At 35.1% G+C, this 12,912-nt stretch overlaps 1 pseudogene; it reads left to right on the plus strand.

Annotated features, from left to right (window-relative positions):
- The window catches only part of LOC136837153 (3'-5' RNA helicase YTHDC2-like), a 1,085,270-nt pseudogene that overhangs the window by 1,029,559 nt on the left and 42,799 nt on the right, over positions 1–12,912 (plus strand).

The raw sequence follows: 12,912 nt of genomic DNA on the forward strand, positions 1-12,912 counted from the left end.
ACCCTTCTGAGTGTGCCTGATATTTTAGTCACCATCCTGAAATTAGCTCTTTTGTTTAGTTTCATATTTTATAAATTTGGCTGTGACACAGAGACTTTCCTGATTGGCAGATAACTACACCACAAATGAGGCTGATTTACAGAGTAAAATCAAGGTCATGGTCCTAACTGGATGTCAAATTTCAAATTTGGAATTTACATTATTCTCCACTAACCCTTTCCTCATTTATAAAAATTTTTATAAATCTGAATTGACCTTTCAGACATGGGTGTTTCACAGTTTTGTTAGCTGCATCCATCATTTTGCCTGTTGAGTTTCACAAACAAACATGGGCATACAATCTGATTGGAGCTTTGAGAAACATTATTACATGCAGGCATGTGTATATGATAAGAAAAATGGAACTTCTCTTTTCAATTGATTAGTTATTTTTTGCATGTGTAAAATATGGCAAAATTAAGAACAAAATCAAAACAAATCAGCATTTCTAAAATTAACCCTTTAAACGCTTGAATATTAAAACAGTGCAATTACAAAAATGTTGAAAAAACTGTAGTTCAAATAATGGCGTTAATTATTACACATTATGAATAGAAAAAGTTTTTTTATAAGCGTACATCAAATTTATCTCTCCTCAAATGCTGACCTTCAGCATGTGAAATTTCCGATGGTGATATAGTATCAAAGAAATATTTTTCTAGCCTGGTCTTGATGACCAACTATTGTACCATAATCAAAACACTGTCCGTGAATAGTTAATGGACTCAAAGATAAGAGGGCATTTTCTGGAAAAAGTCTTCAAGAAACTGAATCATAAATTTCCTAAAATCAAAGATTCAAAAAGTGACTATTTATGCAGGTGAGTAATCAAAGCCATCTTGTGGATAAGGCAGGCAAAAAGACCAACTCCATTACACACTTTAATGCTCTGAATTGTTAACTTAATCCTCAGTGATAATCATATCCTTACAAGAGTGTAAACACAAGTTAGATCTAAAAACTTCCAAATCACTATGCAAATTAATTTATTTTTAAATCATTTTAAAATTATTTTTTATTGGAACAAATGTTTTTTATTCAAAACAATATAAAACTGAACTTGGTTTAAAATGAGCAACATGGTTATAACTCTTTCAGAGCAAAATTGCAATAAAACAAAATCTCTGTTAGTTGCATAACCGTTTCTAAAAAAAGATGTTTTGATCACTCAGGTTATAATGTGTGAACACAAAGAAATGTTTTCAATTTAGTATTAATTTAGATAATCCTTTCAGATAACAATTGTCCACAATAAATTATTTTATAGCCTAAAATCAGAGCAGTAACTAACAAATTCAGTCAGAATAATGTTTTGTAATAGATGTTGTCCAGTGGCCATGAATCCTGGGATTACATATCCAATAAAGGTGATTTAAATAATCTGGGGTGAGAATAACCCAATTTAAGGTAATGAAAACCAAGAAAAAGATATTCTTTTCTCAGGAACTATTCTTGTACAGACCCAGATTAAACCAAGGACTCCTAGTAGAAATTAGAAACAGGAAACTAAACATTTTGCCGTCTGTACAAGCATTTTTTTATTTTCATGATCCATATAATCTTTTAGGACAGTTAGTAGCTATATTTTAGTTGAATGTTAAACTTACAAAACACCCCATTATTGGACAATCACTACTAGGTAGTAATCAAAAACTAGATGATAATCTAGAACTAGATGAAAATAGTTAATATGCAAGATGAGATAGTAGCCTGCCTTCAAGGCTACATACTAATGCATTTGTATTTTATGTAATCAAACTTCCAGTATATGTATCTTTTCAAACTTGGACAATCAAGTAATAGCAAGAGATGCCTTTTGGACAAGACTGGAACAATTGGAAATGACGATATATCTTTTCCACCATTGTCCCAGATTTCAAAGGTTTTGAGCAAATAAACCTTCAAAGGAACAGCTTAAAATAAAAAAAATTGGCAAAACAAAATTGGTTCCTATCACTTGAACAGCTTGGCGTTTCAATTCCACTGTTGTTGCTGTACTATCCCAAAAGTAGGAGGTGAAAATTAGATGGGTTAACACCATCCTCCTTTCTAATGATGCCATAAGACCTACTGTGGATTTTTTAAACATTATCTAAACTTAGATAATTACTCACCCAACATTGCTAGGTACCTTATTGCAAAATTATATTGGTCATCTATCCAACAATACCAGTCCGTATGGAAGATATTTTAGATTATATCCATACTGAGAATCCAGTTGAAATTTCTATAAACACTTGAATTTTTTCATGATATATCTTTTTAAGACAAACGTTTTTAATAAATTATCAAAAATCATGTCATTACAAGACAAATTAATCTGAACCATTGCTTTATGGATTCTGGATTGACACCAGCATAAATTTTAGTTTTTACTTTATGACAATCCTAACAACAGAAAGCTCTGCAAAGACCTGCTCCTGAAAAATCCCAAGAGGTCCCTGAACAAGGTACTTGGACTTCTATTTAGCAGACAAAACATTATGCCCAGTTCAACACACAAGGGTTACCTTCAATAGAGGTCAGCAAACATCCCAGAAGGTCCGATTTTCCTACACTCTTTCATGAATAAACCATTCTCTCTACAAGGGCTAAGAATAATTTTAGTGTCCCTAATCAAAGATGGAAACCCACTCCTTTCCCAGGTCAAATGACATAATAAATGATGCATCATTGGCCTTCTTCAGAAATGTCTCCAGTGAAGAAGTCTCTGAAAGTAAAGGGTGGGCATCAGAGATATTCAGTGTTCTTAAAACATTACTGCCATGAGCTCGAACAAATTCGTCTGCACTGCATGTCAGTAGGTGGAATGGTTAGTCCCTTACCCCATAGGCTCCCATAGGCTCTACATCAGAAAACCAGGGGGTCTTTCTAACGGGTGAGTATGCTGACTGTTGCTGGGAAAGATACTGAAAGACTGCAACCAGTGAAACAAATGAGGATATCCTCACTTCAGAAACTTCACCCCGAAAGTGAAGTTCTTGTTTAGTTTCTCATATCTTGTTTCAAAACCCCAAAAGGTTTTTTTAGAATAAGGAATGGAGCTTGAAACATGTGGCTTGACCTTGGACCATAGCTGTTTTTCTTTGCCAGTTTGGAATTTAAATTTTAAGAGCTTAAGATTTTGTCACCTGTCCTTTCTTTGGTAAAGCTCCTTTGAGGAAGATGCAGCGACAACGATCAAAAACAGGTTTTGATTCACTGAAAAACCTATCTTTTGTAAACATTCTGTTGAGTCCTCAAAACCCTCCCACTTTCTGACAAAAGGCATGGGATTTGGGCAACGATAATCAGTCATTGACCAGCAGAGAGTAATGGAGTTGGTCTTTTTGCCTGCCCGCGTAAACAAGATGGCAGATGTGCATGCACAAAAGTCACTTCTTTTTTGAAAATTGGGAAAAAAGGGTTCATTACTTATTGAATGCCCAAGATTTCAAAAAAACCCATTATCTTTGAGTCATTTATAATGAATGTGTCATAGTGTTTTCATGTCCTGACACAATACCCAGCCCAAGACCAGGCTAGGAAAATATTTCTTTGATACTCAGTTTAGTCACCATGGGAGCACTGGCACACCATGGGGGTAACTTTTTAAGAAAAAGCGACTAAAAAATCTTTTTCCTAAAAAACCTGTTTTTCAAAAATCACAGAATGCTTAGTTTTTAAGATTAAGGTTCATTTTAGGCTCCTTTTTTTGTCATTGCCTGAAGTTACTATGCAACCATCAGAAATGAAAATCGATTATCATATATAAATATTGAAATATATGACAGTGCACTTGGGTCAAAATTTCATATATAATTGTATACAAATCGTGCTGTGAGCAAATCAGTTAAAGCTAATGAGTTATTTTTATTTTCTTTGTATTTTACACTAAATTGAGATGATTTTGGTATATAACAAATTGTAAAACGATCAAAGCAACACAGAGAAAATATTATCACAAAATGATGCATGAATTAGCGTTGCAAATTGAGAGTAAAAAAATTTTTTTCAAAAATTCACCATAAATCGAAATATTGTGCAGAGACTTCCCAATTGTTGCAAAATGAAGGTAATTGATTGAATATTACTAGACTGTAAGTGTTTTAGCTTAGGGTTGCAGTTTTGACCATTTGGTCGAGTTAAAGTGCTGACTGAAGGTCGAATTTTTTCTATTTATCGTAATTTATATGAAAATATTTCAAAACCGATATTAGCTCCCAACCATGAGTTATTTTTTGTTGTATTCTAGAAGAAATTGCGCAGATTTTCATATATAAAACTTTTACCCCTAAAACTAATATAAAATGGTGCAAACATTATGACAAAGCTGACAGAATTTCTGAGATTTTCGGCAACTCGTTAACTGGCAGCGTGGGCGTAAAGAAAAAGTTTTTTTCAAAAATTCACCATAAATCGAAATATTGTGCTAGAGATTTTGTTTGTTGCAAAATGAAGGTAAATGATTGAATATTACTAGAATGTCAGAGTTTTAGATACAATTGCGTTTTTCGACCATTTTGGTCAAGTCAAATTAACCGAAACTTGAAATTTTGGCACTTATCAAATGATTTATATGAAAATATTTCAAAACTGATAAAAGCTACAACCATGAGTTATTTTTTGTTGTATTCTACATGAAATTGAATTGCATTTTCATATATAAAACTTTATTTAAATCTAATATAAAACCCTGCAAACATTACACATAGTGACAAAAAGAATTTTGAGATGTTCGCCAAGAGACTGTTATAGCGGAAAATATGAAAAGTTTTTCAAAAATTCAAATAAATCGAAATATTGTGCTAGAGACTTCCAATTTGTTGTAAAATGAAGGTACATGATTGAATATTACTAGAATGTAAGAGTTTTAGCTTACAATTGTGTTTTTCTACCATTTCAGTCAAGTCAAAGTTGACCGAAGGTTGAAATTTTGCACATCGTGATTTATATGAAAATATTTCCAAACTGATAAAAGCTACAACCATGGGTTGTTTTTTGTTGTATTTACAAAATTGCAAACATTTTCATATATAAAAAGAAAATCTAATAGGCTAATATAAAACTGCTAAAATTACGACAAAATGACGAAAGAATTTCAAAATTTTCAGCAAGAGAGTTACTGCAAAAGGGACATAGGAAAAATGTTTTTAAAAATTCACCATAAATCGAAATATTGTGCTAAAGACTTCCCATTTGTTGCAAAATGAAGGTAAATGATTGAATATTACTAGAATGTAAGAGTTTTAGCTTACAATTGCGTTTTTCGACCATTTCAGTCAAAAGTCAAAGTTGACTGAAGGTTGAAATTTTTGTATCGATGGCAGTACGTCCGCTCGTCACCCGACAGACAATTTTAGTCGACTTACGATATGTCCAGTCGGCGTTTAAGGGCTAGTAAAGTGATTGTCCAATAATGGGTTGTTTTTGTAAGTTTAACTTAAACTAATATAGCTACTGCCTAGTCCTAGATTATATAGATCATACACAAGTTCCGAGGTTATACGGACTGGAAAATTTTTAGTTTCCTGTTTACCAAATCCTAGGATCCTTGGTGTAAACTGGGCTGTTGCCTAGTTCCGTAAAAGAATATGTTTTAAAAGGTTCTTACTTGCCTTAAATTGGGTTACTATCATCAAACCCAGATTATTTAAATCACCTCTAGGATATGTAATCCTAGGATATAGGCTATGGACAACATCTAATATATTTACATTATTCTGACTGAATTTGTTAGGCTACCATCTCATGTAGGCTACCGCCTAGGCTATTGTGGACACCATTATCTGAAAGGATTATCTAAATTAATACTAAATTGAGGAACATTTCTTTAGTTACACAAAATTTAATTACTCTTCTTCGTGGGCTATTATTACCTTTTTTAGTCACAGACCTCTAATTCCTCTTGTTATAGCATGTGAACAATTAAGAATATTGATAAAATTCTTGGAAACATGCAACAAGTGTGATGGTTGTTAATTCCTACAGGAAATTTGAAATTAATTCTCTACAGATGCCCAGTGGAGCAGGCAAGGTTAACGACAGCACTTGAGGTTATCATACTCATGGATGAAAAGATTTTTTTTTTTTTAAGATTTAATTTTTATCATAGTTTGTGGAGTAAAAGACAGATTGTATGTACATAATACTATCATGCAGCCCTAGCTTTGTTGATGTTGTATTATTGTATTTTTGTACTTCTTTATTGTGTTGTACTTAACACTATGCTTTCGAACTTTAGTAAAATGTATCTTTACATGTATATTTACAGAATGGACCAGTAATGCTGGTTTTTACTGTCCATAGAGGAGGACAGTTTAATGGCTATGCAAAATTTGCAGGAGAAAAATCTGATGAAAAGTGTCCAGATATTACAAATGTTGGGCCAACCTTAGGATCTCTTTACAAAGTAAGTGATTTAATGTGATTTAATTTATGTTTTGATAATTTAGTGGTAAGAGTGTGTACAGTAATTGAGAAGTGTTTGGAAGAAGGATGCCCCCATCACAGTGGAAACTCCTCGAGGCCCCTCCCCACCCCCCAAAACCCTTTCACTGTCAGTCTGAGCATCAGAAGTGTAACCAACATTTTCTTGTGGTTGCACAGCATTGCCAACCATCAAAGGGCAGTTTATTCAGTAATTCTTCAGTTGTATGGATTAATAGAACCAAGTGTCCATCAGATAATGGTGACTAAAAAATATAAGGGTGTTCAAGGGCAACTCTGTATCGTTCCTCACTTAACCTTAACAATACCACATAACTGTAAACACTCAATATGCTTATACACTTTTAAACTTAAAACTTTATGCAGGAACAGAAAGCTCTCCCCGGACACATTTTGATGATGCTTCGAAATCCTAAAGGTTGGTGTAGGAGAAATACTGAATTATCAGACATCCAGGTCACATTCTTCTAACTGCGAGATTTGCTAAACATCGCAAGTGATTGTGTGTCGCGAGCATGTACACAAATTCCTACTTACACCAGTGCATACGTATATGTATATATACACATCCAGTAAACCCCCTGTATTCACGTTCTCATGAATCACGACTCACTGATTCGCGGGATTTTCTGTGGAACATACTGTATCTCTAAATTATTTGCAAAAAATCTGGCAATTTGTGGACTTTTTCATTGCAGAATATTCACCAATTAGTGTCTTTTGATGATATTTTTATGACAATGCATTTTTTATGATGAAAAAATGATTTACTAATTTTCAGATATTAAGATTAATTAATAATTATTATTAAATAATAATAATAATAGTAATAATAATAATAATAATAATAAAAATAATAATAATAATAATAATAACAATAATAATAATAATAATAATAATAATAATAATAATAATAATAATAATAATAATACTGATGGGCACCGTTGCAGAGTGTTTTAGCTCATCGAAGGACTGGTTAAGCAACATTGGGGCTGGTCAGTCGTTGGATGGGTGACCGCTCTCCTCTGCGTTGATTCCTTGGGAAAGGATCCCTACCATAATTTCCTCAGTCTATTCAGCTGTAAATTAGTACCTATTCTCGATGAGATAGGGTCCAGCTGTGGGTTAAATAGCAAAGCTCACCAGTGATGAAAAGAGATGAAAGAATAAATGACAATGACGTAATAGAACCTCCTGGAAACAGAGGAGCTTTGTCCAGCAGCCAGGTATACAACCCAATCAATGGGGAGGATGGTCATGTACTTGGAGGTCGTCATCCAGCAACTGACCACCACAACAACAGGAACCAGCAACCAGAGACTGGAGCTACAGAGGCAAACCAGAAGAAGAAATAGACAAGAGAAGAAAATAAGGAAATATGGAAATGCTACATCAGAAGCAACCCGACAGAAAGAGGATACAGAAGAAGACTGGTCAACCTCTGGAATGAGAGAAATAACACCCCTCAAACAGAACAGAGGCTGGCTGACCAAGTAAGGAACATAAAGAAAAAGAACTGGCTCTCCACAGCAGAAAGAGAGGAACTGGAAAGAGAAATAGCACCCAGCAACGAAGGACAAGAAGACGAACTAAGAGACGATGACACAGAAAACAACAAGAATGATGAGCTACCAAACAACGACACCCGAGGAAACACCGAAGATGTAACAGAGAGGTCGGGATGGGTGGAAAAGCTCTGGCAATGGACGAAGCCAGACACAGAAAGAAAAAAGATCCCCTCCATGAAAACCTACAACACAAAGAAACTAAGGGAAAAAACAAGTGAGGTTAATGAAATAATGAGACTAATCCACACCACCAGTATCACAGAAACAAATAACCTGGCATATGCAGGAGCAAGACCAGTAGTAGAACTCATGGGGATACAAACATCAACACCACCATCACAACCAACCCAACAGAAACCAAAACAGCAACCTCCTTGGAAAAGGCGCCTGGAAAAACAAATCATGGCGATGAGATCTGACTTGAGTAAACTCAAAGAGATGGCAGAAATGAGGCTAAGAAGCAAGAAAACAAGACAGGAACTGAATGAGAAATACAAAGCACAGGAGAAGGGAGTAAACAACACAATGGAAGATAAAAGATAGAGGCTTATAGCCAAAGCACATAAGATCCAACGGTACATGAACAGGAATAAAGGATACCAAGAAAACAAACTCTTCAGAACCAACCAGAAAAGACTATACAGCCATAAGAAGGGAAGACAACCACCAGGAAATTCCTGAAACCAAACCAAGTTAGAGGCTCTGAGAAAACGTATGGAGCAATCTGGTATCACACAACAAACATGCAGCATGGCTCCAGGAAATCAAGACAGAAGAAATGGGGAGAATAAAACTGAGATCATGACAGACACAGTCAGACACCAACTGAAGAAAATGCCCAACTGAAAAGCCCCAGGTCCCGATGAAGTCCATGGATACTGGCTCAAAAACTACAAGGCCCTACACCCACGAATAGCAGAACAACTGCAGCATTGTATCACAAACCACCATGTGCCCAAATGGATGACCACAGGGAGAACATCCTTAGTACAGAAAGACAAGAACAAGGGAAATATAGCAAGTAACTACAAGCCAATCACCTGCCTACCAATAATGTGGAAGTTACTAACAGGTATCATCAGTGAAAGGCTATACAACTACCTAGAGGATACAAACACCATCCCCCATCAACAGAAAGGCTGCAGGGGGGAGTCTAGGAGCACAAAAGACCAGCTCCTAATAGACAAAATGGTAATGAAAAATAGTAAGAGAAGGAGAATCAACCTAAGCGTGGCATTGATTGACTACAAGAAAGCCTTCGACATGATACCGCACACATGGCTAATAGAATGTCTGAAAATATATGGGGCAGAGGAAAACACCATCAACTTCTTTAAAAATACAATGCGCAAGGGGATAAGACTAGCAGAGGTTAACATCAGGAGAGGGATCTTTCAAGGCGACTCACTGTCCCCTCTACTCTTTGTAGTAGCCATGATTCCCATGACAGAAGTACTGCAGAAGATTGATGCTGGGTACCAACTCAAGAAAGGAGGCAACAGAATTAACCATCTGATTTTCATGAATGACATCAAGCTGTATGGTAAGAGCATCAAGGAAATAGATACCCTAATCCAGACTGTAAGGATTGTATCTGGGGACATCAAGATAGAGTTTTGCACAGAAAAATGTGCTTTGGTCAACATACAAAAAGGCAAAGCAACAAGGACTGAAGGGATAAAGCTACCAGACGGGAATAACATCAAACACATAGATGAGACAGGATACAAATACCTGGGAGTAATAGAAGGAGAGGATATAAAACACCAAGAGATGAAGGACATGTTCAGGAAAGAATATATGCAGAGACTTACGATGATACTCAAGTCAAAACTCAATGCTGGAAACATGACGAAAGCCATAAACACATGGGGAGTACCAGTAATCAGATACAGCTCAGGAGTAGTGGAGTGGACAAAGGCTGAACTCCACAGCATAGACCAGAAAACTAGAAAAAACATGACAATACACCAGAACACTAGAAAAAAACATGACAATACACCAGAACACTAGAAAAAACATGACAATACACAAAGCACAACACCCAAGAGCAAATACAAACAGACTATACATAACATGAATGGAAGGGGGGAGAGGACTACTAAGCATAGAGGACTTTGTCAACATCGAGAGCAGAGCACTGGGGCAATATCTGAAAACCAGTGAAGAAAAGCGGCTAAGGAGTGCATGGGAAGAAAGACTGATAAAAGTATTTGAAGACCCAGAAATATACAGAGACAGGAGAATGAAAAACAGAACAGAGGAATGGTACAACAAACCAGTGCACGGACAGCATGAGACAGACAAAAGGACTGGCCAGCGATGAAACATGGCAATGGCTACAGAGGAGAGAACTCAAGAATGAAACGGAATGCTAACAGCGGCACAAGATCAGGCCTTAAAAACCAGATATGTCCAAAAAACAACAGATGGAAATAATGTCTCACCCATATGCAGGAAGTGAAGTATGAAAGACGAGACCATAAACCACATGGCAAGCAAATGTCCGGCGCGTGCACAGAACCAGTACAAAAAGAGGCATGATTAAGTAGCAAAAGCCTTCCACTGGAGCCTGTGCAAGAAACACCAGCTGGCTTGCAGTAATAAGTGGCACAAACACCAACCTGAGGGAGTGATAGAAAACGATCAGGCAAAGATCCTCTGGGGCTATGGTATCAGAACACATAGGGTGATATGTGGCAATAGACCAGACGTGACTTTAACAAAATCAAGAAGAAAGTATCACTCATTGATGTCACAATACCATGGGACACCAGAGTAGATGAGAAAGAAAGAGAAAAAATTGATAAGTATCAAGACCTGAAAATCAAAATAAGAAGGATATGGAATATGCCAGTGGAAATTGTACCTATAATCATAGGAACATTAGGCATGATCCCAAGATCCCTGAAAAGGAATCTGGAAAACTAGATGCCAAAGTAGCTCCAGGACTCATGCAGAAAAGTGTGCTACTGGAAACAGTGCACATAGTGAGAAAAGTGATGAACTCCTAAGAAGGCAGGCTGCAACCTGGAACCCCACACTATAAAAACCACCCAGTCGAAGAGGGTGACTGATAGACCAAAAAAAATAATAATACTACTGCAAGATATGTAATAAGATGAAATAATTCAGAACTCAAATATAAGAATTTTTGAGGGTACATTTTATAAAATAATGATTAGCAGTACTTATTTTCAAATAGTTTGATAAGATTAAATAATAACGTTAGATAATGAAAATAATTTCTCTCTCTCTCTCTCTCTCTCTCTCTCTCTCTCTCTCTTACTGAGATGAGAGAATTTTTATGGTATGTTTATTTGTTTTGTATGATAAATGATGTAACCAATAATAAGTACTAATTTTCCAATAATAATAATAATAATAATATACTGTAATTACATTATTTATGCATTTCTATAGTAAATTATGAAAAACTTTAAACAAACAGATTTCAGCCCAATCTTTTCCCGAGTTTTGGAGCTCAGGGGCGAGGTTGAACCTGCCAAATGTAATTTGACATATTTGATAAAGTGGTGTTTCAATGCTGTGTTAAGTAATGTGCTTTTAAGCCAGTAACAGTCTCTTCACATACCTCTTTCACTTTGTGTGTGCGTGTTTGTGTGTGTTTCTTAGCACAGTATCAAACATTGAGTTTTTTTTGCTTTGCTTAATTTACTCTAAGGTTGATCCTCCTTTATTATCATTTTATTTATGGACAATATTTTATTAAAAGTTTAGTTGACTCTAAGTATGATTAGCATGCATCATAACAATACACAAGAGAATATTTTGTCACCTAATATTTTATCTCTAAATAAGAATATTTAAAATGCAAATTTGTAGATCCTGGCAACCTGTGCCATTTACAACATATCTCGACACCATCCACCAAAGCAAAACAGTGTGTACATATATACTGTATACACATACCTGGGGATATCAGATGCGTTTATCTTCTGTTTGTAATAAATTTGATAGTTATTACATCTTTTATGCTGTGGAAATAAAAATAAGAATAGCGTAGAGTAAAAACAAAGGGGGGGATGAGTGTTATAGGCTTTAATGTAATACCTCTCTCTCTCTCTCTTTCTCTCTCTCTCTCTCTCTCTCTCTCTCTCTCTCTCTCTCTCTCTCTCTCTCTCTCTCTCTCTCTCTATATATATATATATATATATATATATATATATATATATATATATATATATATATATATATATATATATATATATATATATATATATATATATATATATATATACACACAGTGATATTTCAACTTATGTGAGATTAGGTTCCAGAACCCCTCGTGTAAGTTTGGTAAGGTCACTAAAAATGTTAATAAATGTTTATTTCTAGAGTTTAAACACTAAATATGACTATAATCATGCTCCCAAAGTATTAACCCTTAAACGCCGAGCCTCTGTTTACAAAAGTGTCTGCCGTATGCCGTCAGCGTTTGGGAGTTAGCGCCGAAGCGGAAAAAAGTTTTTTCAAAAATCACAGCACGCTTAGTTTTAAGATTAAGAGTTCATTTTTGGCTCCTTTTTTTGTCATTGCCTGAAGTTTAGTATGCAACCATCGGAAATGAAAAAAATATCATTATCATATATAAATATTGGAATATATGACAGCACAAAAAAAAAAAATTCATATATAATTGTATACAAATCGTGCTGTGAGCAAAACGGTTAAAGCTAATGAGTTATTTTTTTTTTCATTGTATTGTACACTAAATTGTGATGATTTTGGTATATAACAAATTGTTAAACGATCAAAGCAACACAGAGAAAATATTATCACAAAATGATGCATGAATTTGTAACGTGCGGACGTAAAAAGTTTTTTTTTCTAAAATTCACCAAAAATCAAAATA

The sequence above is a fragment of the Macrobrachium rosenbergii genome, chromosome 58 (genome assembly GCF_040412425.1).
Source record: "Macrobrachium rosenbergii isolate ZJJX-2024 chromosome 58, ASM4041242v1, whole genome shotgun sequence".
NCBI classification, from domain to species: Eukaryota; Metazoa; Arthropoda; class Malacostraca; order Decapoda; family Palaemonidae; genus Macrobrachium; species Macrobrachium rosenbergii.